The sequence below is a fragment of the Macaca fascicularis genome, chromosome 4 (genome assembly GCF_037993035.2).
Source record: "Macaca fascicularis isolate 582-1 chromosome 4, T2T-MFA8v1.1".
In the NCBI taxonomy this organism is placed as follows: domain Eukaryota; kingdom Metazoa; phylum Chordata; class Mammalia; order Primates; family Cercopithecidae; genus Macaca; species Macaca fascicularis.
The window spans coordinates 144,370,087-144,395,279 of record NC_088378.1 but is presented as its reverse complement, the minus strand read 5'-3'; the positions used below and the strand labels follow the sequence as shown (position 1 = coordinate 144,395,279).

Here is a 25,193-nt window from a genome sequence, read left to right as displayed (position 1 = left end):
CTCCCGTTATCAAGAGAGCCCTGTTGAGCATGACTGTGTACAAGTGTTGGACTCAGTTTATTCTAGCAGACCTGACCTCTGGGACCAGCCTTGGGCATCAGTAGACTGGGAACTATACATGGATGGGAGCAGCTTCATCAACCCACAAGGAGAGAGATGTTCAGGGTATGCAGTGGTAACCCTGGACACTGTTTTTTTTGTTGTTTTTTTTTTTTTTTTTTTTTTTTTTTTGAGACGGAGTCTCGCTCTGTCACCCAGGCTGGAGTGCAGTGGCCGGATCTCAGCTCACTGCAAGCTCCGGCTCCCGGGTTCATGCCATTCTCCTGCCTCAGCCTCAGGAGTAGCTGGGACTACAGGCGCCCGCCACCTCGCCCGGCTAGTTTTTTGTATTTTTTAGTAGAGACGGGGTTTCACCGTGTTAGCCAGGATGGTCTCGATCTCCTGACCTCGTGATCCGCCCGTCTCGGCCTCCCAAAGTGCTGGGATTACAGGCTTGAGCCACCGCGCCCGGCCGTGGACACTGTTGTTGAAGCCAGATTGTTGCCCCAGGGCACTTCAGCCCAGAAAGCTGAACTCATTGCTTTAATTTGGGCCTTAAAACTCAGTGAAGGTAAGACTGTAAACATTTACACTGATTCTCAGTATGCCTTTTTAACCCTTCAAGTGCATGGAGCATTATATAAAGACAAGGGCCTATTGAACTGTGGGGGAAAAGACATAAAATATCCACAAGAAATCTTGCAATTATTAGAAGCAGTATGGAAACCCCACAAGGTGGCAGTTATGCATTGCAGAGGACACCGGTGAGCTTCCACCTTGGTGGGTTTGGGGAATTCCCGCGCTGACTCAAAGGCTCGAAAAGCAGCATCTGCCCCCTTCCGGGCATCAGTCACAGCCCCTCTGTTCCCTCAAGCACCTGATCTTATACCTACTGATTCTAAAGAAGAAAAGGACTTTCTCCAGGCAGAGGGAGGGCAAGTGATGGAGGAAAGACTGATTCGGTTACCAGATGGGAGAGTAGCTGTGCCACAGCTGCTAGGAGCTGCAGTTGTACTGGCTGTGCACGAAACCACCCATCTAGGTCAGGAGTCACTTGAAAAGTTGTTAGGCCAGTATTTCTACATCTTGCATTTGTCAGCCCTTGCCAAAACGGTGACGCAGCAGTGTGTTACCTGCCAGCAGTGTGTTACCTGACAGCACAATACAGGCAAGGTCCAGCCGTTCCATCTGGCATACAAGCTTATGGAGCAGCCCCCTTTGAAGATTGCCAGGTGGAATTCACAGAGATGCCAAAGTGTGGAGGTAACAAGTATTTACTAGTTCTTGTGTGTACCTACTCTGGGTGGGTGGAGGCTTATCCAACACGAACTGAGAAAGCTCGTGAAGTAACCCATGTGCTTCTTCGAGATCTTATTCCTAAATTTGGACTGCCCTTATGGATCGGCTCAGATAATGGGCCAGCATTTGTGGTTGACTTGGTACAGAAGACGGCAAAGGTATTGGGGATCACATGGAAACTGCATGCCACCTACTGGCCTCAAAGTTCCGGAAAGGTGGAATGGATGAATTGGACTATCAAAAATAGTTTAGGGAAAGTGTGTCAGGAAACAAGATTAAAATGGATACAGGCTCTCCCTGTGGTATTATTTAAAATTAGGTGTACCCCTTCTAAAAGAACAGGATATTCCCCTTATGAAATATTATCTCATAGGCCCCCTCCCATATTGTGGGGACTTCTAGGCACTCCCTGAGAGTTAGGTGAAGTTGAGTTACAGCAACAGCTACAGGCTTTAGGAAAAATTACACACACAATCTCACCTGGGTAAATGAGAGATGCCCTGTTAGCTTATTCTCCCCAGTTCACCCTTTCTCCCCAGGTGATTGAGTGTGGATCAAGGACTGGAACATAGCCTCTTTGTGCCCACAGTGGAAAGGACCCCAGACTGTCGTCCTGACCACTCCCACTGCTGTGAAGGTAGAGGGAATCCCAGCCTGGATCCACCATAGCCATGTAAAACCTGCAGCACCTGAAACCCGGGAGGCAAGACCAAAGCTGGACAACCATTGCAGAGTGACTCTGAAGTAGATGATAAGCCCTGCTCCAGTCACACCCAGAAGCTGACTGGTCCACGCATGGCTGAAGCGTGAGGAAGTTCATCATGGGATTCATTTTTCTTAAATTTTGGACTTGTATAGTAAGGACTTCAACTGACCTTCCTCAGACTGAGATAGGGCAAAAAGTTCAAACAGTCTTTTTGTTTAAAAGGGACTTATGTGTATAATGCCACCCAGTGCAAGGTATGCAGCCCAGGAAGGGACCAGACTGATGTGTGCTATAACCCATTAGAACTACTTGATCCCCGTTGGAAAACAGGAAAGTATGTAACTCTAGAAGTCAATGGAACTGGACTGGCAGGAAGACCTGGGTAGTGAAGATGAGAGTGAGAACTCCCACTAGTGAGTGAGGTTCTCAAAGGGGGGAATGAGGAAAGAAACCATTTCTCTTACTGTCTCCTGTCTCTGAAGAGGAGGAGGAAGGAAAAGTTGAAAAACAACAGGAATTAAGTCAGTGGCAAGACCAGCCAGTGCCACTGATGACCAGGCCTGAGGTTAAAAGATTAACCCCCCACTCTTTCCACATGTGCTCTCAATCTATCACGACCCTTTCACGTGGAACCCCTTGGAGTTGTAAGCCCTTAAAAGGGCCAGGAACTCTGTCTTCAGGGAGCTCAGCTCTTAAGAGTGTCTGCCGATGCTCCCGGCCAAATAAAAACCTCTTCTTTCTTTAATCCGGTGTCTGAGGAGTTCTGTCTGTGGCTCATCCTGCTACAGCAAGAACATGTTCTCCAACTTGTTCACAGCTCAGAATACCAAGGGAATTCAACAGAAAAATTTCTAGACTTTTCAAAATCTTTTCTCTTCTCTGGGCTCTTGTTTTTCTGTCTTACTCTTCAACGATATGGCAAAAAGGAACAAAAGATTATTGGGCATGTTAATGTGGTGTGGGTTTATAGCTTCCGACTAAAGAAATCCAGAGCAAGACAATTCATTTTCGCTATTCCCTTCCTGTCACTCATCTCGGGCTGACACATCCACCTTAGGTGGTACGGAGACCCAGGGAGTGGAAATGGAAAGTATGTTTATTTTAGTGTGACCACGCAAAACGTGTTTTTAAAAGGAGAAAAGTACAGAATGGCAAGAATTGTGAAAAACAGATGAACATGTGTGCTTTTGAACCCTGTGCAAGGCAAGGACACACTACCACTGAGCCACACCTCTCTCACTAAGAAACATCGTGAAGATCTTTTTTGATGCTTTAGCCATATTTCTGAGAGGTCTTCAAAAATATGATAAGTTGGCCAGATAGAAAATCCACTGCCTCATATCTCAGTATTTCTTACCTCTAAACTATATCCCCTAAAAGCTTCTAGGAGAAAAGTAAGAGAATCACAGACCAAATCACACTGTTTCTGCTTCTAGAACATTTCAGCCCATCAGTTTATTCTGAGGTTTTTCTCTCCAGCCAACTGCCTGAGGGCATTTTCTCCCACAGCCAAGAGGTAAGATGTCCAGATGGAACTCTCTCTGGGGTCTTCAACTTGTCTGTGTCCATTTCTTCTCCTTCATCTGCTTACGAAGTTTTTCAAGCCCCATCCTACTTAAGAAAAGACGAGCCTGGGCGCAGTGGCTCACGCCTGTAATCCCAGCACTTTGGGAGGCCGAGGTGGTCGGATCACGAGGTCAGGAGATCAAGACCATCCTGGCTAACACGGTGCAAACCCCATCTCTACTAAAAATACAAAAAATTAGCTGGGAGCGGTGGCATGCACCTGTAGTCCCAGCTACTCTGGAGGCTGAGGCAGGAGAATGGTGTGAAACCGGGAGGTGGAGCTTGTAGTGAGCCGAGATCGCGCCACTGCACTCCAGCCTGGGTGACAGAGCAAGACTCTGTCTTTAAAAAAAAAAAAAAAAAGGTGGGGGGCCTGGCGCGGTGGCTCAAGCTTGTAATCCCAGCACTTTGGGAGGCCGAGACGGGCAGATCACGAGGTCAGGAGATCGAGACCATCTGGCTAACACGGTGAAACCTCGTCTCTACTAAAAAATACAAAAAACTAGCCGGGCGAGGTGGCGGGCACCTGTAGTCTCAGCTACTTGGGAGGCTGAGGCAGGAGAATGGCGTAAACCTGGCAGGCGGAGCTTGCAGTGAGCTGAGATCTGGCCACTGCACTCCAGCCCCAGCGACAGAGCCAGACTCTGTCTCAAAAAAAATAATAAATAAAAATAAGAAGAGATGATGAACCACAGTCTAGGAGAAGATATTTCAATACTTATGTTTTACTAAGGATCTTTATCTGGAATATGTTAAGAACTTCTACAAAGTATTAAGAAAAAGACTAAAACTTCAATAAGAAAGAGCAAATTAATATGCACTTCACAAAAAATTGCTCTTGAGTGATATAAAATATGCTCAACATCTTTTGCTAAAAAGGAAATGCAAATTAAAAACACAACAAAGCTGTGCACGGTGGCTCATGCCTATACTCCCAGCACTTTGGGAGGTCGAGGCGGATGTATCTCCTGAGGTCGGGAGTTCAAGATCAGCCTGGCCAACGTGGCAAAACCCGGTCTCTACTACAAATACAAAAGTTTAGACTGCCACGTGCCCCGGTAGTCCCAGCTACTTGGGGAGGCTGAGGCATGAGAATCTCTTGATCCTGGAAAGCAAAGGCTACAGTGAGCTGAGATTGTACCACTGCATTCCAGCCTGGGCAGCAGAGCAAGACACCATCAAAAACACATACACCCACAAAATAATACTGCTCTTCATCAGAATCATTTAACGTGAAAGTGAACAATATCAAGTGTTGCTGAGTATGTGAAGCAATTGGAACATGCAAACATGGCTGATGAGACTGTAAACTGCTATATCTACACTGGGAAACTATATGAAAATATCAACTAAAAATATATATATAAAACCTGTGACCCAAAACTAGACAGTTACATTTATGCCCAAGAGAAGTGCATGAGCATTTCCCTTGAAGGACATGTATCAGAACATTTACAGCAGCATTAAACATTTCAACCAAAAACTAGGGGTGCTGCAAATGTACTTGGACAGTAAAATGAATAAATCATGATGTACAGTATTCAGACAATGGAACACTCTAGAGCAATAAAAAATAACTACTGTTACTAGCAACAATATAACGACAATGAATCTAATTTTTTTTTTTAACAGAAATTGAGTAAAAGAATCCATACACAGATGAGAACAGATTTGCTATGGTTTGAAAGTGTCCCCTCCAAAGCTTAGGTGTCACCATGTGATAATTATCAAGAGATAGGGCCTTTAAGAAGATTAAGCCATCAGGGTTCCTTCCTCATGAATAATATTAGGTACCCTTATAATAAGACTTGACAAAGGAAATTCATCTCTCTATTGCCCTCAGTTTTCTGCCATGTGAGGACACAACAAAAAGGCCATCACCAGACACCAGAGCCAGTGCCTTGATCTTGGACTTCCCAGGCTCCAGAATTGAGAGAAAGTAAGTTTCTGGGCCTGGCATGGTGGCTGTTTCCTGTAATCACAGCACTTTGGGAGGCCAAGGTGGATGGATCACCTGAGGTCAGGAGTTCAAGACCAGCCTGGCAAACATGGTGAAACCCCATCTCTACTAAAAACACAGAAAAATTAGCCAGGTGTGGTGGCACTCGCCTGTAATCCCGGCTACCCAGGAAGTTGAGACAGGAGAATTGCTTGAATCCAGAGGCTTAGGTTGCAGTGAGCCAAGATGGCTCCAGCCTGGGCAACAAGAGTGAAACTCTGTTGAAAGAAAAGAAAAGAAAAGAAAGAGGGAGGAAAAGATGGAAGGAAGGAAGTTTCTGTTCGTTACAAATTACCAGGAAGGAAGGAAGGAAATAAGTTTCTGTTGGTTACAAATTACCAGTCTTGAGTGATTTTGTAGCAGCCCAAAATACGATGATATTATATGATCCCACTTATATTATTTATTTATTTATTTATTTATTTATTTATTTATTTATAAGGCCTCGCCCGGCCTTATATTATTTAAAACATAACGAAAATAATCTATGGAGGTGGATGTCAGAGAGTTAGGATGATTGAAATGAGGCAAAAGGCAGCTGTTGGTTGCTGAAAAATTCAGTATCTTGGTCTGAGTTTTGGTTATATATATAATAAGCCATAAACTGAATAGATTTCATGCGTTTTATTTTATATAAATGAAGGCTTAAATTTAAATACAAAAAAAAAAAAAGAAGGTTCTCCTAGATACTTCCTATCCTCCAGCACATTCTCTCCCTTCTTTAGGGTTGTTTTGTTTTGAGACGGAGTCTCGCTCTGTCGCATCCTCAAGATTATTAGGACTTGGACGGACGGGATGGTAGAGTGAGTCTAAGCGCTACATTCCTCCGTCGCTTTCTCTGGTTATGAGGGAAGAGAGGTACTTTTTTTGTCACTAGGGAGGTAGGCTCGACGAGGAAGGGGACCTGGTTCTTTTCTGCCAGGCTGTCACGGCTTCAAGAGCAACTCTCCGCTATTTCCGTCGCTCAACAGACCGGCTGAGCTCTTTGGAGGAGCAAGGGATGTTGGATTTTGGCTTGCGCTTCAGGAACCGCTGATACTGTAGCTTCTGAGGGAGCTGCAGGGATTTCCCGATTTCCTGCGTGCCTGCGTTTAAAGTTAGAAGCGGAATCTACTGGCAGCTTCGAAACTGAGCCTGACGGTGGTAACATCTAATTTTATTAGTTTTTGCTTGAAATGCAAAAGATGAAAAAGCAAGTTCCCGTTTGTTTGCTCCACATATTTCTCTTAGAATGAAGCCGATTGAAAGTTAACTTCACCCTGAAGAAACTCCTCCTGGCGTTTGCAACGATCTCCTTTATGCCTCACGTCCAGCCTGACTCAAAAGGACTCTAAAGAGCTGGAGAGCGGCTGCGGAAAGGCGGAGCAGCGGTACAATCGGTGTTAACTACGTGTGCAGTCACCGCCTCTTTAGTCCTATTACAGGTGCAGAGGCAGTATAGATGAATCCCTCACAAGTCGAGTGGGTTGACCTCAGATTGACTTTAGCGATGGCTTGATAGATGGTGGCCGTCACAGCGTTTAGAAAGTGAGCAAAAGAAAGGATGCAGGCCTGGCGCGGTGGCTCACCCCTGTAATCCCAGCACTTTGGGAGGCCGAGGCGGGCGGATGACGAGGTCAGGAGATCGAGACCATCCTGGCTAACACAGTGAAACCCCGTCTCTACTAAAAATACAAAAAGGTAGCCGGGCGTGGTGGCAGCGCCTGTAGTCCCAGCTACTCCGAAGGCTGAGGCAGGAGAATTGCTTGAACCCGGGAGGCGGAGCTTGCAGTGAGCCAAGATCGCGCCACTGCACTCCAGCCTGGGCGACAGAGCCAGACTCCGTCTCAAAAAAAAAAAAAAAAAAAGAAAAAAAGAAAGAAAGGATGCATACAGAAGCCCACATAATTGCTTGGCTTCTACAGATGGAGAGAGAGAGAAAGGTCGCTTTTCTCCCTTCTGGGTGTTTAGTAACTTATTTTTTTATTTCCTTTGTTGTCATGAAATAGAGCTGAAAATAAAAGCAGATTTTCTTTTAACAAGACAGTATTAACATGCTTGCAGAAAATTTCCCTGAGGATTTCTACTTAGCACGGTGATACCACAAAGAGCTCTAATCTGGAGGTATGGGTTGTTCCCTAGCTTAGAAGGAGGTCAATCCTGGAGAGTAAGTACAGTGAGGTACAAAGGGATCCTTTGGGATTAGAAGAATAAACGTTCATTACTTTTATTTATGTAAAACAACAAAATGAGCTTTCTCCTATCCTGATCTTGGTTCCTGGAGTTCAGTGTCAGCATCTCAGACCAGAAGCTTCCTCAGAGGACCCAGAGAAGTGCTTTTTACTTCCACCAAATTTCAGCAGACGTGAATGCTATCTGTTTGTCATTTGCTGTGTGTTTGTAGTTAAATAGTTTAAGTTTCAGAGTTTGTGGGTCTCCAATGGAAAAAGTGACCATCACACATCAAATCATCAACCCCTGGCAGTGTAATCTTTTAGTGAAATCTTGTAGGGCTTCTGCAACCTGGTTAGGGGGAGTTGGAAAAAGAAACAGAAAAGGACTTGAGCCTTTTAGCTTCTGATCTGAAGTCAGACTTGGGCCGCACAGTTCTACGGTTTCTGATGATTTCATTTACAGTTAGAAATCAGCTGGATGACCAGGAATGCTACTTGCTTCCCCCCGTGCGTGGTCCATGTTAATGATTGATGGGTCTGTTTACAAAGAATAGGCGGATAATCCTAAGCAGCAAATAACCTCAGGTGAACACGAATCACCCTCTGCATGAGAGAGAAATGCAGAGACCAACACAATTCACCTTGACAGACAGAAAATTTTAAAGTTGGGGAATGTCATGGACCGCTTCTTACTGGTGTCCCGGGGAAGAAAACGGAACCTGGAGGTACTGGGGATTGAACCCAGGGCCTCGTGCATGCTAAGCACGCGCTCTACCACTGAGTTATACCCCCTTGACGACCCAAGTGCTTCAGAAAACACTTTGGTGACCGCCAATATCTGAGTCTGCCCTCTGTCAGGATAATCATTATATGTTTCCAATTCCACTGTTAATTCCCTACATATGGATCCACCGGCATTCGGGATGTACACCTTGAACTGAAAGATTTAACACTTTTCGGCCAAAGAGGGGACTTGCACTTTATCAGTTCTCCAACCCAGGGCCTGTCTACTTTTATCCAAATGGGAAGAGATAAAAACTTGTCAACATTGCAAACGGTGCTATGTGCTATAGGAGGTGGTGCCTACAAGTTTGAAAAAGATTTTCGCACAATTGGAAACCTCCACTTGGATGAACTTGTCTGTCTTATAAAGCGTTTGCTGTGTATAGACTCTATCAGTTTCAATGGACAAGCAGAGTGCTGTTATTTAGCTAATGCCCAGAACCTCAGCGACGCCAAAAGATGCCTTTTAACCGGGATGATCCCTATCCGCTGCTGGTAGTGAGCATTGGCTCAGGAGTCAGTATTTTAGCAGTCCATTCCAAAGACAACTACAAACAAGTGACTGCGACAAGCCTTGGAGAGGGTACCTTTCTGGGTTTAAGGGTTTATGCAGTTTATTGTATGGCTGTGAAAGTTTTGAAGAGGCTCTTGAAATGGCATCCAAAGGTGACAGCACACAAACTGACAAGCTGTCCTGTGATATTTATGGAGGAGATCATGAAAGATTTGGTTTGCCAGGTTGGACTGCAACATCTAGTTTTAGGAATATGATTTATAAGGAGAAGAGAGAATCTGTTAGTAAAGAAGATCTGGCAAGAGCTACTTTAGTTACTATCACCAATAGCTTTGGTTCTGTGGCACGAATGTGTGCTGTTAATGAGGAAATAAACAGAGTTGTCTTTGTTGGAAACGTTTTACATGTCAGTACCCTTTCAATGAAACTTTTGGCATATGCACTGGGTTTCTGGTCAAAAGGTCAACTGCAAGCATTGTTTCTAGAACCTGAGGGATACTTTGGAGCAGTTAGTGCACTTCTCGGGCTGACAAATTTCAGCTAAAGCACCAGGTCTCTCTCTCTCTGCTAATAAATGTCATCCAAAAGGAACTGAAACCAGAGGCATTATTACTGCATTGTTTGTCACCGGGAACCAAAGGATAAAAGAGTAGCGTAAGCTGCTGAATATTGCCATATTAAAGGAGAGAACTTAGTAAAGTGAAAAAAATAACAATAATTTTAAAAAGACAGCAACATGTATAATTTCTAACAAAAAAGAAATACTTAGATGTAAATCTAACAAAACCTGAATAATGCTGAAAAAGACACAATGCAATGTAAGGTGGGCGTGGTGCCTCCAGCCTGTAATCCCAGCACTTTGGGAGGCCAAGGCAGTTGGATTACCTGAGGTCAGGAGTTCAAGACCAGCCTGGCCAACATGGCAAAACCTCATCTCTACAGAAATACAAAACTTAGCCAGGCATGATGGCAGATGCCTGTAATCCCAGCTACTCAGGAGTCTGAGGTGGGAGAATCACTTGAACCCAGGAAGCAGAGGTTGCAGTGAGCTGAATCACGCCATTGCACTCCAGCCTGGGCTATAGAGCAAGACTCCGTTAAAAAAAAAGAAGCGTACACAATGTAATGTACACAATGCTGATGAAATAAGTTTTAAAAAGCCAAAAATGCAACAACAACAACAACAACAACAAAAACTAAATAAATGGAGAGATGTACAGGGTTAACAGTTCGCAAAACTCAACATGGTAAAGATGGCAGTTCTTCTCAAATTGACATATAGGTTTAACGAAATTCTTATCAAAATCCAAGCAAGATTTTTATTAATATAGACACGATTATTCTAAAATGTATGTAGGAAGTTAAAGGAATTAGAATAGCTAAAATAATCATTAAGAATAAAAATATAAGGGGAAGAAAGTCAACTTGATTTCAAGACTATTGTACTACATTGTTGTATTTTTATGTTATTGTATAAGAAAGGGAGGAAGCAAGTCTGGGCCCCCTGGCTCATGACTGTAGCCTCAACAACACTTTGGAAGACTGAGGCAGGGGGATTGCTTGAGCCCAGGAGTTGCAGATCAGCCTGAGCAACAAAGGATGATCCTGCCTCTACCAAAAAAAAAAAAAAAAAAAAAGCTGGTCATAGTGGTCTTGCGCCTGTGGTTCCAGATACTCAGGGAGACTGAGGTGGGAGGGTCACTGGGGCCCTAGAGGTTGAGACTGCAGTGAGCAATGATACTACCACTGCACTCCAGCCTGGACCACAGAACAAGACTCTGTCTCACTATTTTTTTTTTTTTTTTTGAGACGGAGTCTTGCTCTGTTGCCCCAGGCTAGAGTGCAATGGCATGATCTCGGCTCACTGCAACCTCTGCCGCCTCCTGGGTTCAAGTGATTCTCCTGCTTCAGCCTCCCGAGTAGCTGGAATTACAGGCGCCTGCCACCACTCCCGGCTATCAAAAAAAAATTTGTTTTTTAATTTAAAAAAATGTTAAAAGAATGTCAGGCCGGGCACGGTGGCTCAAGCCTGTAATCCCAGCACTTTGGGAGGCCGAGACGGGTGGATCGCAAGGTCAGGAGATCGAGACCATCCTGGCTAACATGGTGAAACCCCGTCTCTACTAAAAAATACAAAAAAATAGCCGGGCGAGGTGGCGGGCCCCTGTAGTCCCAGCTACTCGGGAGGCTGAGGCAGGAGAATGGCGTAAACCCGGGAGGCGGAGCTTGCAGTGAGCTGAGATCCGGCCACTGCACTCCAGCCTGGGCGACAGAGCGAGACTCCGTCTCAAAAAAAAAAAAAAAAAGAATGTCAACATTATGCCTTACACAAAAATGAACTCAGAATAGATCAAGGATGTAAACATAAAACATGAAAGTATAAAACTTTTAGGAAAAAACATGGAAGAAAACCTTTTGGATCTAGGGCAAGGCAAATAATTTTGCAGTTGACATGGAAGCATGATCCAGAGATCTTGTAAAGCTTGTTCTTCTCTTCCTCTTACTCTTTCCTGCTGTGTCGTTTGCTTTGGGTGATGCTGAGGCTGGAAATAGGAAATGCAAATAGGAAAGCATTAAAGGCAACTAATTGGGTCATGTCTTTACTTTTTTTTCTTCTTTTTTTTTTTTTTTTTTTTGGAGTTTCTTCCCTCTTGTTGACCAGGCTACAATGTAATTGCTCAATCTTGGCTCACTGCAACCTCCGCCTCCTGGGTTTAAGCGATTCTCCTGCCTCAGCCTCCCAAGTAGCTGCGATTACATGCATGTGACACCACGCCCAGCTAATTATTTGTATTTAGTAGAGATAGGGTTTTACCTTGTTGGTCAGGCCAGTCTCAAACTCCTGACCTCAGTTGATCCACCTGCCTCTGCCTCCCAAAGTGCTGGGATTACAGGCGTGCACCACCGTACCTGGCCTGTTTTTACTTTTTATTTGATCAAGAAATGAGAGAAAAAGAAATAAAAAAAGGAGAGAAAGAGAGAGAAGGGAAGAAAGAAAGAGAAGGGAGAAGATAGAAGAAATGAAAGAAAGAAAATTGAAAGAGTTGAATCAGAGTTCTTTGAGGAGTGGGTTTGAGGAGTGAGTCAGAGAAAAGTAAAAAATAAAAGTACACAGAGTTGAACCCAGGGCCTCAAAAATGCAAAACACAAGCTTGTCTATCACTGTCATATAAAGACAAATCCAAGCTAAAAAAAGAAGAGATAATATTCAAAAGAAAGACTATTGCAATAGGAGAGCACTCAGCAATCTAAGCATCTGAAAATCAAACAGAAAACACTTTTCTTTTTCCTTTTCTTTTTTCTTTCTTTTTTTTCTTTTTGAGATGGAGTCTTGCTCTGTCGCCCAGGCTGGAGTGCAATGGCACAATCTTGGCTCACTGCAACCTCTGCCTCCTGAGTTCAAGCGATTCTCCTGCCTCAGCCTCCTGAGTAGCTGGGATTACAGGTGCAACACCATGCCTGGCTAATTTTTGTATTTTTAGTAGAGAAATACAAAATTTTGCCTAGCCCTCCCTACCTATAAAAGAAAAGCATAGGCCGGCGTGGTGGGATCACCCCTGTAATCTCAGCACTTTGGGAGGCTGAGGTGGGCAGATCACTTGAGGTCAGGAGTTTGAGACCAGCTTGACCAACATGTCAAAACCCTGTCTCTACGAAAAATACAAAAATTAGCTGGGCATGGTGGCAGGCACCTGTGACTCCAGATACTCAGGAGACTGAGGCAGGAGAACCACTTGAACTCAGGAGGCGGAGGTTGCAGTGAGCCAAGATTTCACCACTGCACTCCAGCCTGGGTGACAGAGAAAGACTCCCTCTCAAAAAAAAAAAAAAAAAAAAAAAAAAAAGAGAGATGGTAAATCCAACCCCACCCCTGACATAATGCAACTACAAACCTCACTGGCTTTCCCACGTGGTTTAAGTTTGATTGAGAATAGGCAAGGAACCCCAGGAACAAATCTTGCCCCTCAGCTGGTGCCTGGTCCTGGGACCTCCTTCTTAAACCTCTAGAACAGTGCTTCTCAAACTTTAACATCAGAGTCACTTGAGGGCTTATTCAAACACAGGAGACTGAGCCCCACACTCAGCAGTTCTGATTCAGTAGATCTGAGGTTGGGCCTGGAATTTAGCATTCTGCTTGCAGCACCCTAAACCACCACCCCTTGCTCTCCCATGCAGTGTCCACTGTGACTGGCATGCCACTGTTTGCCTGGAGAGAACCAATGGATGCCAGGAAATTAAAAAAGAAAAAGTATGAAACAAAAAGAAAATACATGGCATGTGTGAATTACCTTCCTCCAAAAAATGTATCTCAAAACAAACACATGATTGGCCTGGGGTCACACACACAGCCAGTCCTCAGCTAAGCAGGTTTCACTAGACAGTATTCCTCCTGGATGCTAGTTATAGATATTTTCACTGGACAAAAGAATCAAGAAATAAAGACATGCCAGACTGATAGAGTGTTAGGCTGGTGGACTGGGAACAAACATTGTAATTTCTTGCCTCTCAAAGACACTTTAATTCAACAATAAATAAATGTGTACAGAGAGAACAGCAGTTTTGAAACTGTACACCATTGGAAACCCTTAACAGGTACCATGAATGCATAAAATTTCTTGGGAGTTCCCTTTTCAAAAAAAAAGCAGTTGTAATCAGATGGATCGAGAAAGAACATGAAACGTTTGTTTGTTTTTTTCCACCGGAGGAAGTGCCCAACACGATTGCGATCTACTTACCTTTTACTCTGCATGTATTTTCCATTGTGACAGAAAACCTTTTCCTGTTTTTTTCATATGGGCCTCCGTTTGCTGTTACCAGAAGTTCCCAGGCAATATTGCAGTGACTGAGGAAATACAGGAATATGAATATGAATCAGTCTCATGGAATATCAGTACGAATGTTGATCCATATTGGTTTCTGCTTCTCTCATGTTGAAGGCCTCTAATTCCCCGACAGTCTTTGTTCGGTCATCCAGCGTCCTTCCACTCCTATTTCAAGCGGCTAGAGAGCCACAGCAGTCCTTGTCTCAGTATTGGATCGCACTTGTGTCCCTGTGCAGATCGACAGGGAGAGACTGGTGGAGAAATCAGTCGACAGATGCTTTCGCTCTGTTCTTTGGCCCAGAAAACAAACAAAAACATACTCACCCCCTTTTCGTCTTTGTGTCTCTTTAATCACAGTACAAAATGGAAAGCCGGGTGCGGTGGCTTATGCCTGTAATTCCAGCACTTTGGGAGGCCGAGGCGGGTGGATCACGAGGTCAGCAGTTCAAGACCAGCCTGACCAACATGGCGAAACCCCGTCTCTACTAAAAATACGAAAAAATTAGCTGGGCATGGTGGCGGGCGCCTGTAATCCCAGCTGCTTGGGAGGCTGAGGCAGGAGAATCGCTTGAAACCGGAAGACGGAGGTTGCAGTGGGCCGAGATTGTGCTACTGCACTCTAGCCTGGGCAACGGGAGCAAAACTCCGTCTCAAAGAAAAACCCCAAAACAAAACAAAACAAAATGGGAGCCAACGCGAGCCGCCTGTAAATGTGCACGCTTTTGTTTGGGTTCAAGAGACCCCTGTTGCTATCCCGTTCTTCTTTCCCCCTCGTTACTTTTTTGTCTTCCTTCTGCTGTCGCAATCGCCTTATGTGACGTTGAGGCTCACAGCATAGAGGTTGGAGATAGTTCGAGGCAATGCATTGGAGTACATTTTTACTCTCTATATGTGCAGAAATAGGATAGAAAAATGTGAGGAGGCAGAAGAATGTTCCTTGAGAACTGCCAGAGTGAAACCAGCACTTGGAGGTGTCGGGGATCGAACCCGAGGCCTCATACATGCAAAGCATGCGCTCTACCACTGAGCTACACCCCCTTGCTAAAAAGGCCGGTTTGTAATAATTTCCAGGAGGTGAGTATGCTGGTAGTAGTGGTCAGTACTATAGAGCATGGAGAGCTACTCTGAGCAGGAGATATTTGGTACTAATGGGAGATACAGATTCTTTAGAATACTGTGTAGGGCTTGAAACGAAAAACAAAAGATAGAAAAGTGTCAGATAATAACCACAAGAAGTTTCCATTGTCAAGACATTGAGTTCTTCGGGTCTCCTTCTATTATGCTTGGCAAGAATCAAGTTCTGGTTTTCGTTTCTTTCGACTTCTTCCAGATATGACAGAAAGCCATTGAAATTCAGCCTTTCCCTGCCTAAAACGCTTCATATTTGTTGTTTACTCAGTCGGAATATCAAGGTAAGATTTGATGGAGGAAAGCCATAATCAGAAGAAAACCTGAGAGCGAGGCACTCAGCATGTTTTCATAAGGGTCCCTAGCTGGCGTGGTGTCTTAGGCCTGTACCCACAGCTACTCCAGAGGTTGAGGCGGGAGGATGGCTTGAGCTCGGGAGTTGGTGATTGTAGGGAGCTATAATTACGCCACTACCCTCGAGCCCGGGCAATGGAGTGAGAAAGGCAAGCAAGCAAGAGAAAGCGGGAGTGAGGGAGTAAGCGGGGGTGGGGGGGCGCAGAAAAGAGGAAAGGAAGGAAGGAAAGAAAGAAGGAAGGAAAGAAGGAAGGAAGAAAGGAAGGAAGGAAGGAGAAAGACAGAGGTAGGGAGGGAAGGAAGGAAAGGAGAGAGAGAGAGAAAAGGAGACGGGAGGTGAGGGGAGGGGAGGGAATTCATAAGGCATAAATGAAAAACAGCTTTGGGGGTGAAGAGGAGGGTTGAATTATGAGAGTAAGATGAAAGATAGATAGAAGTAGGATTGAAGAGTAGTTCAGAAAAACAAACATGCTATTGCCAAAGACAAGCAGGTGCAGAAAGGGAGAGGTTTTAACAACTCTTTTAGGAATGGGAGAAAGATTGAAAGATGGAGAAGATGAGTTAGTTTGGCTCACGCTAAATTTAAAGTATCTGTGGGGCACACTTGTGAGGATATTACACAGAGAACTCAGGCAATTAACTCCGTCTCCAGCCTGGGATTTGTAAGCGTTAGTAGTAGTAGACACATTACATGGAGGTGAATAAAGACTAAAAAGTGTGCTTTGAGATATGGGAATTAGAAACCTATTGGTGATATTTGTAGGCAACAAACAAGTTTGCTCCTAAATAGTTCTGGAATCTTGGGACTTATCATGGTGAGACTGGGTTCTTTGAACTATATAAGAAGATAAGAAGAAAACCCATTTCCAGGAACGAAATTTCTAGTGACTGTTAACTCTTTCTCATTCTGGTTTGCCCATATATGAACCTTTGCCAATGTTAATAAAATAACATTGATCCATTTTAAAATTGGCAGATCGCAAGTTGTATGCCAGACTTGTCTTTTCAGTTGACTGATGGGATTTCTAGAATAAAAATAGGAAACACCAAGTAATAGATTTCACTGAATGAGAGACTAGAGAAGCGTTACACACAAAATTAATGTGTATTCATGCGTGTGTGTCTGCCTGTCTGTGTCTTTGTGTGTGTGCATGTAAATACCGGGGAGGATTATCTTGACTCTTTGATGCCGTAAAAGCAATATTAGGACAGTTTGCAGAAACTCTCCTTCATCCTTATGTCATGTCACACCCAGAGAAACCTGGTTATCTATCAGATTCTTGGGAATTCATAATAAGAAGGTATGCTTTTTTGTTTGTCACATAAAAGGGGGAATTTGAAATGATTAAATCTCTATATCTATCTTCAGACTATCTACCAACAACATGATCAAAATACTTTTTGCGTATAATCTGTAGGATGAGCTCGTTTAACATAGCATTCTTCTGAGGAATTAAACGTTTAATTTTGAAGACAGAACACCCTCATGTCATACATACTCAGTTTTGAAAACCTAAAAACATATAAAGTATCTGTTTAAATCTGCACTGTCCAATATGGTTACCATTAGCCACATTGGCTATTGAATGCATGAAATTGCCCAGTCCGAGGTAAGACGTGTCGTAAGTATAAAATATATACCGGATTTCAAAGATGCAATATCATTTTTAATATAAAATAACTCACTTATAATTTTAAGATGGATTACTTAAAATAATGTTTTTGTTATACAAGGCGATTTACATATATTATTAAAACTGGACATAAAAGACGGAAAGAGTAAACACCGGGGACTACTAGGGAGTAGCCGGGAAGGGGAACGGCTTGAAAAGCTAGCTATTGGGTACTATGCTCACTACTCGGGTGATGGGATTAATCCCACCCCAACCCCAGCATCATGCAATATACCCATATAACGATCTTGCACATGTACCCCCTGAATCTAAAATAAAAGTTGAAATTATTTTAAAAATGATATAGAGGCCGGGCACAGTGGCTCACGCCTGTAATCCCAGCACTTTAGGAGACAGAGGCTGGCGGATCATCTGAGATCGGGAGTTCAAGACCAGCCTGACCAACATGGAGAAACCTCGTCTCTACTAAAAATACAAAATTAAGGCCGGGCGAGGTGGCTCAGGCCTGTAATCTCAGCACTTTGGGAGGCCGAAGCGGGCGGATCACGAGGTGAGGAGATGGAGACCATTCTGGCTAACACGGTGAAACCCCTTCTCTACTAAAAAATACGAAAAAGTAGCCGGGCGTGGTGGCAGGCGCCTGTAGTCCCAGCTACTCGAGAGGCTGAGGCAGGAGAATGGCGTGAACCCGGGAGGCGGAGCTTGCAGAGCGCGCCACTGCACTCCAGCCTGGGCGACAGAGCGAGACTCCGTCTCAAAAAACAAAACAAAACAAAACAAACAAAAAAATTGGCCAGGGTGGTAGCGTATGCCTGTAATCCCAGCTACTCAGAAAGCTGAGGCAGGAGAATCGCTTGAACCCAGGAGGCGGAGGGTGCGGTGAGCCAAGATCACACCACTGCCCTCCAGCCTGGGCAACAAGAGCGAAACTGCGTCTCAAAAAAAAAGAAAAAAGAAAAAAAGATATAGAATAAATATTGCCTGTTTTTTCAATGTGACTACTAGAAAATGTAAAACTACAAAAGTGGCTCGCATTTATGACTTGTATTTTTTTAAAATTATTTTTATCCCAGAAGATAAAGTAGAAGACTTGTATTATCTTTTGTTGGACAGCATTGTCTAGAGATGATGCTATCTCTTTAAATGCGGTTCTGGGAGATTCCCAGAGCCAGAGAGCATGGAGCATGGTCTCCGGGTAATTAAGTTTCATGCTTCGAGTGTTCTCGACAGAATGCATTTCTATGCATAATCTCCTTAGATCTTTACAACATCCCATTTTACTTAATTATTATTAGCCGCATTTTTAAGCTATTGAATAGGAGAAAAATCATGCTGGGAATTACCCTAGAACTTCCATTTCAACAGAATGTAAAGGAATCATTACTGTGTTAGGCAAGAAAACATTCAGTACTACCATTTGTCTAACCAAATATTTCTTAACGAAATAAAACACAAGCTTCTGAGTTGAGAAGGCCTCAGTTACCTAAAGGATAAAGTATCTGATTCCCAGTTTCTGTGCAGTCAGTGTTCCCACCTTGAGGTTGCTTCTCATTTGGTACTAATTTTCCTTTTTCAACTTGCTGCAGTTCTGATGTTGAAGTACTGTAGATTATTGTCTCCTCACACAGTATGCAGGAGTAAGGGGGAAATAGCTCTGAAATTGAAACAGCAATTTGAAAGAAAAAAAAAAGGGCGGGGGGAAAACCCATTACCCCCAACACAGCATTTCAACAGAGAAGTTGAAGTGAAAAAGGGAAAATGGGGCACATGCACCTGAGTCTTGATGACTTTGCTGCCCATTTGCTTTCATTTTCAGTATTCCAGGACCCCTCATGAATGTCTGACAGAATAATTCATATAGAAGTACTTGTTTTTGTTCTTTCCTGGATACCAACACAGAAATAAGTTAAGATTTGGAAATTGTAGACAAGGGTGCCAGTTGGAAGAAATGTCCTGTCAGTAAGAAAACTTAGACTATTCCTGTAATTAGGTCTGGTGTGCTGGCTCCAGCCTGTAATCCCAGCATGGTGGGAGGCAGAGGCGGGCCAGGATTTCGAGAAGAGCCAGGGCGAAAGAGCCAGGGCAACACGGTGAAACCCAGTCTCCACCAAAAAATTCCAAAAAAAAAAAAAAAAAAAAAAGCCAGGCTTGTTGTTGCATTTCCGTAGTCTCAGCTACTCAGGAGGTTGACGTGGGAGGATCGCTTGAGTCCAGGGAGGCTGAGTCTGCAGTGAGCTGTGATCATACCACTGCACTCCAGCATGGGTGACAGAGTGAGACCCTGCCTCAAACAAAACCAAACAAAACAAAAGTTATTTTTCCAGCAGTTTAACTGCAGAGCTATGGAGTTGACTCAAGGTACAAACCCACGTTTTTCTAATTGCAAAATGTTTCTTGAATATACCACCACCACATATATGCACTCATACAGTATAATAGTTCTTCTTCTACAGGTTTCTTCACATTTCTTGTGATTTAAAACACCTCCGTCCAACACACATAAATAACATCAAGTGAGAAATGAATTGTAAGTGCCACAGCATACAGCATATTGGAATTTCTTAGGTTTTAAAAGTAATAACTTCCTAGGTTTAAGGCTTTAAATAATTTACATCCTGTCAGTTAACACCTCATGGAAGTCTTCAGTGGAGTGTTACAAATATATATATCTATGTACATTACCTTTATGGAATTTTCAGAAAACATCAAAAAGAAGTGGAGTTATATATAGACCTCTGGAATTTGGTGAGCAAGTGCTGTGTTAAGGGAATGACATGCTAACACCAAAAGGCATCTGCCGAAACCCGGGATTGAACCAGGGACCTTTAGATCTTCAGTCTAACGCTCTCCCAACTGAGCTATTTCGGCCGCTCCGGACAAGCTCGTTTTGTCATTTCTTCAAAATACAGAAACTGCCATTTGTAAGGTCAGTGTATCTTCCAGTGCCTAATTCTGTTGTCTTCAATATCACCGGTCATTCACTCACCTTCCCTACACCCCAAAAATATAAGTTCTGCTGCAATTTATGTGTGAAATAGGATCCAATTTTCCCCAGCAAAAGACGGGAAAGAAAAGGCGAGGAATTGGTCATCAGGAAGATATTCCCATGCTTGGTCACCGTGTAAAACACTCCTCAGAAAACTAAGGAATTCAAAATGAAATTATCTCGGCTTTTACTTTTTTTTATTTTTTATTTTATTTTATTTATTTATTTATTTTTGGGACGGAGTCTCGCTCTGTCCCCCAGGCTTGAGTGCAGTGGCGCGATCTCGGCTCACTGCAAGCTCCGCCTCCCGGGTTCATGCCATTTTTCTGCGTCAGCCTCCCGAGTAGCTGGGACTATAGGCGCCCACCACCACGCCTGGCTAATTTTTTGTATTTTCACCGTATTAGCCAGGATGGTCTCGATCTCCTGACCTCGTGATCCGCCCCCTCGGGCTGCCAAAGTGCTGGGATTGCAGGCGTGAGCCACCGCGCCCGGCCTACTTTTCTCTTTTTTCGGCTTTTCTTTTTCTGACTTGCTCTTCAGTGACAAGGCATAAAGGAATTATTGGACACGTTAACATGGTAGTGGGCTTATAGCTTCCGAAAAAAGACATCCTGAGCGAGGCAGTTCTTTTTTTCTATTTTCTTGCTTTTACCAGTCTTGTGCTCACACATCCACCTTGGTTGGCACGGAGACCCAGGGAGTGAAAATGGAAAGTATAATATGTTTGTTTCTTTGTTTCTTTGTTTTGAGACGGAGTCTCGCTCTGTCGCCCGGGCTAGAGTGCAGTGGCGCGATCTGAACTCACTGCAACCTCCATCTTCCAGGTTCAAGCGATTCTCCCGACTCAGTCTCTTCCAGTAGGCGGGATTACAGGCGCGCGCCACCACGCCCAGCTAAGTTTTTTGTATTATTAGTAGAGACGAGGTTTCACCTTGTTGGTCAGTCTGGTCTCGCCTCGGCCTCGCAAAGCGCTAGGATTACAGGTGTGAGCCACCGTTCCTGGCCTATGCCTTAGGGTTCAAAGAATTGTGGTCTGCACATTGATGCGTAAGTATTGTTTTTTCCGCCTGGGTGCTGTGGCTCACGCCTGTAATCCCAGCACTTTGGGAGGCCAAGGCGGGCAGATCACCTGAGGTCAGGAGTTCGAGACTAGCCTATCCAACATGGTGAAACCCCATGTTGTCTCTACTGAAAACACAAAAACTAGACCGGTGTCGAGGCGCGCCCCTGTAGTCCCGCTAAGGAATTGCTTGAATCCAGGAGACGGAGGTTGCAGTGAGCCGAGATCACACCACTACACTCCAGCCTGGGCAACAAAGCAAGACTCCGTCTCAAAAAAAAAAAAAAAAAAAAAAAAAAAAGCTTTTTACATACACATCTGTGATCATGAGATTTTATTTATTTTTGTTTTGACAGTGTCCCACTCTACCAGACTGGAGTGCAGTGGCAATCTCCTCTCACTGCAACTTTCACCTGCTGCCTCAATCAGTTCCCCCACCTCAGCCTAGAAATTTTATATCAATTCGAAAGTGTCAAGATATTGGAATCCTCTTGCTAAATAACTTAAAAACAATTTAAGACGTTTACAGAATTTCAGAAACAATTCTCTCTGGAATGAAAGAATTGCTGTGGCCAATAATTACTTGCAAACTGAATTTTAATAAAACCCTCTCTATGTCTGGACAGTTTTCAAACTGAGTCTCCTGTTCTGAAAGAGTCGAGGCTTTCAGTTTTAGCCAAAATTTGATGGAAGGGTCGATATTAAGGCCGGGCGTGGTGGCTCACGCCTGTAATCCCAGCACTTGAGACCGAGGCGGGTAGATCACCTGAGGTCAGAAGTTCAAGACCGGCCTGGTCAACATGGTGAAACCCTGTCTCTACTAAATATTCAAAAATTAGCCGGGTGTGGTGGCAGGCGCCTATAATCCCAGCTACTCAGAAGGCTGAGGCAGGAGAATCGCTTGAACCCGGGAGGCAGAGTTTGCAGTGACCCGAGATTGTGCCACTGCGCTCCAACCTGGCAACAAGAGCGAAGCTTCGTTCCAAAAAAAAAAAAAAATTTTTTTTAGATGATTGGATGATTTCCTAAAAAATAAATAAATAAAATTTTAAAAAAAGTATGTTCTCTTACACGCTTTGTTTTTTCCTCCCGCGTGTAAGGTCCGAGTCTTCTCAGACAGGAAACAACATTCCGCTAGGTTTATCCCTGCCGCCTCAGGTCTCTTCCCAGCTAGGTTCAGCCTTAGCCCATGCTGCAGAAATGTTTAAAGTTGAACATATAGAGAGGAAAATAGTGGAAAGTGATGCGGAAATATAAACAGCAGCTACATATAAATCTCAAAACTGCTTAAAATATGTGTAAATGGTTCTAGGACTGCTCTGCACTATTGTGAAAAGTTCGTTCAGAAGTAAAGGGTAGGGAAGGTGAAGAGGAGCCGAGCGCCAAATGGCGGAGAGAGGGAAAAGGTGGGGTGCCGTGAAGTGGAGGAAGAAAAACACAAAAGGGAGAGAGATAGAAGGCAAGGAAAAACATCCTTAAGATGGTTCGGATTTGGATGGACGGGATCGTAGAGTGAATCTAAGCGCCACATTTCTCGGTCGCTTCCTCTGGCCGTGAGGGAAGGGAGGTGTCCCTAGGGAGGTAGGCTCGACCAGGAAGGAAACCTGGTTCGTTTTGCCCAGGCTGTCACGGCTTCACGAGCGCCTCTCCGCTATTTCCGTTGCTCAACAGACCGGCTGAGCTCTTTGGAGTGATGTTGGGTTTTGGTTTGCGCTTCAGGAACCGCTGATACTGTAGCTTCTGAGGGAGTTGCAGGGATTTCCCGACTTCCTGAGTGCCTGTGTTGAGAGTTAGAAGTGGGATCTGCCGGCAGCTTGCATGACTGTGGAAACACCTAATTTTACTAGTTTTTGCTTGAAATGCAAAAGATGAGAAAGAAAGTTTCCGTTTGTTTGTTCCACATATATCTCCTAGAATAAAGCCAATAGAAAGCCAACTTCACCCTAAAGAAACTCTTCCTGGCGTTTGCAACGAGCTCCTTTACTCCTCACGTCCAGCTCTTGGCTCAGGACTCTGCAGAGCTGCACAGCGGTTGCAACAGGGCGAAGTCGCGGTACAACCAGTGTTAACTAAGTGTGCAGCCACCGTCTTCTTAGTCCTATTACAGGTGCTGAGGCAATATAAGTGAACCCTTCACAAGTCGAGTGGGCTGACCTCAGATTGAGTTTAGCGATGACTTGTGACCCCCTGGTAGATGGTGGACCGTTACAGCGTTTAGAAAGTGAGTAAAAGAAAGGATGCATACAGAAGCAGACACGCTTGCTTGGCTCCCGCAGATGGAGAGAGGTCGCTTTTCTGCCTTCTGGGTGTTTAGTGACTTATTTTTTTTCCCCTTTGTTGGCATGAAATAAAGCTGAAAATAAAAGCAGATTTTCTTTTAACAAGTTAGTATTAACATACTTGCAGAGTATTTCCCTGTGGATTTCTGCTTAGTACTGTAATGCCAGAATCCGAAACTCTAAAAAGAGCTCTAATCTGGAGATATGGGTTGTTCCCTAGCTTAGAAGGAGATTATTTCCGGAGAGTAAGTACAATGAGGTAGAAAAGGATCCGTTGGGCTTGGGAGAATAAACGTTCATTACTTTTATGTATGAAAAACAACAAAATGAGCTTTCTCCTATACTGATCTTGGTTCCTGGAGTTCAGAGTGTTTGCATCTCAGACCAGAAACTTCCTCAGAGGACCCAGAGAAGTACTTTTTACTTCCACCAAATTTCAGCTGAGGTGACTGACTATCTTTTCATCATTTGCCCTGTGTTTGTAGTTAAATAGTCTAAGTTTCAAACTATGTGAGTCTCTAATGGAAAGTGACCACCTGCTGGTGGTCAAACACCGGCCGTGTAATCGTTTAGTGAAAGCTTGTAGGGCTTCTGCAACCTAGTTAGAGGGAGTTAGAAGAAGAAACAGAAAAGGACTTGAGGCTTTTAGCTTCCGATCTGAAATCAGACTTGGGCCGCACAGTTCTATGGTTCCTGATTATTTCATTTACAACTAGAAATCGGCTGCATGGCCAGGAACTACTTGCTTCCCTCGTGCGTGGTCCATGTTAGTAACTGGTGGACTGCTTAGAAAATATAAGTGGATAACCCTAAGCAGCAAATAGATTCAAAGGAATAAACATGAGTCACCTCTGTGTATGAGAGATAAATGTCAACACAATTCACCTTGACAGAGAAAATTTTAAAGTTGGGGAATATCATGGACCGCTTCTTACTGGTGCCCGGGGGAGAAAAAAAGACGTGGAGGTACTGGGGGTTGAACCCAGGACCTCGTGCATGCTAAGCACGCGCTCTACCACTGAGCTATACCCCCTCCCCCACGTTTTCTTATCAGAGAATACTTTCATGACTATTACTGTCTGAGTCTGGGCTCTGTCTTGACAATTTTATGTTTCCAATTCCACTCTTAATTTCTTACAAGAAGCGTTTCCCGTCTTAGGGCCCGCTACACCAAACGAAAGGCAGCTTAACAGTACAAATAAAGGCACTGTTCCTGATTTGTGGTCAGCCCAAGATCAACTCACCCCAAGGTGGTCTCCCCATCGCGTTAGATTTCCTGGAGCATACTTCCATTCAGTTATTTGAGTGTGTCCTGGCATACAACATTCTCTTGCAAATTTTCTGATTATAATATTCTGTATTCTTTTGACTCTTGGAAGCATGTTAGTCTCACATAGTCATAAAATAAAACTGACTCAAGTGCGTGTGAAAACACCCTAAAATTCAATACAAATAGACGCAAATTAAAACTGCATTGTGAAACAATACATTACCCCATTGAAATAACTGATTTAAGAAAACGCTTTACACAGTTCGTTATTTAATTGTAAGCACAAAAAGAAGAGGAAAGAAATCTTAAACTCTATGTATGAGGGTTATTTTTTGTAGAGCTAAAGCTGTAGGAATTCTGAGATTTTGTGTGAATTTTAGGATTGGGAAAATGAGTGTGTGAGAGTGTGTGTTGTTGGAAACAGGCTGTCACTGTAAGAAAAAGAAGGTAAAGAATAGTCCTGTTGGTGTTGATGGGAATTGGAGGCATCAGTATGAAATTATACATAGCCGGGCGCAGTGGCTCGCGCTAGTAATCTCAACACTTCGGGAGGCTGAGACGTGTGGATCACTTCTTTCAGGTCAGAAATCGAGAACA

General features: G+C 43.9%; 4 non-coding genes and 1 pseudogene across 4 annotated transcripts; 1 reads left to right on the top strand and 4 right to left on the bottom strand.

The window, feature by feature from the left end:
- Positions 1 to 8,482: 8,482 nt before the first annotated feature.
- TRNAA-AGC (transfer RNA alanine (anticodon AGC)) lies at positions 8,483 to 8,554 on the bottom strand. Its single transcript has one exon. It is a non-coding gene; the product is annotated as a tRNA-Ala (tRNA).
- A 109-nt stretch (positions 8,555 to 8,663) lies between these two features.
- Positions 8,664 to 9,603, top strand: LOC102115123 (pantothenate kinase 3 pseudogene; annotated as a pseudogene).
- Positions 9,604 to 14,848: 5,245 nt separating this feature from the next.
- Positions 14,849 to 14,920, bottom strand: TRNAA-UGC (transfer RNA alanine (anticodon UGC)). Its single transcript has one exon. It is a non-coding gene; the product is annotated as a tRNA-Ala (tRNA).
- Positions 14,921 to 19,793: 4,873 nt separating this feature from the next.
- Positions 19,794 to 19,866, bottom strand: TRNAF-GAA (transfer RNA phenylalanine (anticodon GAA)). Its single transcript has one exon. It is a non-coding gene; the product is annotated as a tRNA-Phe (tRNA).
- A 4,421-nt stretch (positions 19,867 to 24,287) lies between these two features.
- TRNAA-AGC (transfer RNA alanine (anticodon AGC)) lies at positions 24,288 to 24,359 on the bottom strand. The gene has a single exon. It is a non-coding gene; the product is annotated as a tRNA-Ala (tRNA).
- Between the last annotated feature and the right edge of the window lie 834 nt (positions 24,360 to 25,193).